Raw genomic sequence first — 2381 nt, forward strand, 5'->3', positions numbered from 1 at the left:
ACGAGTCATTTGATCAAGGGCTTTCAGATTGATGGGCTTCTACCTTGAGTGGGTTAAACAATAAAATAATTGGCCCTCCCTCCACCCTCTTTCCTTCCCCATTTCTAACCCCGCTCTCGTCCTCATCTGGATTTTCATCTTTCATACTTGCTGCCACAGAAGGAACAGTATTATCAATCATGACAAACACACCACTGAAAGGGGGATAATGGAGTGAGCACTAGTCGCAAGAGGATCAAGCAGACAGAACAGGGTAGGTCTAAATATCAGAGCATCGCTAATCACAGCATCCCCGTTTTCTTGTTTTAAGCTCCTTTTAATGACACGAAAATGTCTGTTTCTTAACACACTTCATATAACAATGTATCAATAATTCTCAGCCAGCAATAAGGCTCAGTGTCTCCTGAGAGTTTTTTCCTTTTTTCTATTATTTGCATTTGCTTAACATTTGAGTTTGCTGCTGCTCTGCAGGTGACCCGGACTTTGCAGGGTCAGGCAATTATGAACTGAAATGCCATTTTGTTGCAGTGACTTTGCCGCCTGACGGAGATGGAGTGAAGACCAGTTGCTTTTTGGCACGTTATTATTAATGTTCATTGATGAAACGACCTGTGCCGCTGGGTAACATTACAAGCTCGATGTTAAATAACTTCCCGTTTAGAATGATTACATCACTACACTGGGCAAAACCGGAGCGGCTGTCTGTGTCTGCAGTGGTGAAAATCAGAAAGGAGTGAATATTCCATAAACACCCATTTCTAGTGATATATAAAGATGAATTAAAAAAGGGAAAAGAGAAGAAAACAAAACAGTCTTACTATATCATCATTTCTGTTGACTAAGGTTATTCATTTGCAGGATCAGCCTGCCAAATTCAGTCAATGTTTAGTGTTGTTTGATTAAATCCAGCAGGCACCAGCAACCTGAATAATGTTCACATCCAGGTAACCCACGCTCACATCGACAGTTAGATCTGCTTAACCAAATTAACTTTATGCGTGAGTCCGCAGCTTGTTTGGTCAATGCAGGCCTCAGTACAAAGAGCAGAAGAAGCAGATAATGTGTAATCCACTTACCCCAGCCAAGCCTACACACCATTTATGGAAGTCCACGTCATGAGGTTATTTAGGAGCCCTAATTCATCTAATACAGCATGTTTGAAGGCGGAATTTAATTTTTCTGAAAGCCCTAGGTACACGTGCTATCACAAAAATCAATCAGATGATTAAATAATGTATGATTTCATGAAATTAAGTGACAGTGAAGTGCAGTGCAGTGCCAAGACACTGTTCCAAACTGGACGAAGCCCCGAGATTGCAGCAAAATCTGTTATTTTTGATGGATAATTACATTACCCTGATGTATAGAAACTACATAATGTTACACTACAGAACGACCTCTTTAAAGAATTTTCGGTTCAATCATTGCGCCTAAATTTCACATTGTGGCGATCACTTTATTCAGTGAACCGTGTTTATTTGAGCAGGGAAACGCAACGCAGAGCAGAGAAATACATGTCATACTTTTATTAAGAAATTATAATAAAACGTACAACCTAAAAGCCTAAATTACAGTTCTATGCAATACTCACAGGCTTTAATGTAACCAAACCCATTAAATAGAATCCACACTGCCAATCAGAAAACACAGTAAATAATAGAAAACGTGATCCCCAAAATAAATGTTGTGTAAAAACATATAACAAAAATATTGTTCGTGCCATTTTAACTTTATTCAATCCCCCTGTATGTAGCAAATGAAGTTGTTCAGAGTAAAATGAAACGTCTAGACTGTGAGCTTAAATTTCCTGTATGTTTAATTTGAGATGATTTACATTACTAGTGATCATTTTGATTGTTGTGATCCATAGTAAAATATGCCTTAAGGACAATATGTATGTTACACTTCGGTATCAGACAGGATATAAAAGAGCAGCATATATTTGTAGAATATTTGATAAATAAATGTTACCCATGCATAGACTACAGAATGGCATCTCATTCAGGCACCTCACCATAGCCCGGGTACAGTAAGTAGAGAACACAACTCATCCAGAAAGTGTAGCAAACACAATACAAGACACGATAACCACGGAGGATTATCATGTCCTGGATTATCAATGGTGAAATTTGTTCACAACCATGCATATGATGAATATTTGGGCATATTTGTATTTAGTGTGTAAAATAAAAACAAAAAAACCAAACCCTCCACATTACATCTGGACTAAAGAAAGAACAGCAACCAGGATTTACTATTGCTATAAGTCTCTGAAAAAAGTCACCACATTTGGTGCCGTACTATGAGATTCCTATAATACCACCAGTGAGAAAGGCAGAAATGTGTTTTGATAGCTTGCATGTTGGGATCACAAACTTAAA

Source organism: Rhamphochromis longiceps, linkage group LG13, assembly GCF_057381845.1.
Source record: "Rhamphochromis longiceps isolate RC_006_pf linkage group LG13, R_longiceps_female_GT1.1, whole genome shotgun sequence".
NCBI classification, from domain to species: domain Eukaryota; kingdom Metazoa; phylum Chordata; class Actinopteri; order Cichliformes; family Cichlidae; genus Rhamphochromis; species Rhamphochromis longiceps.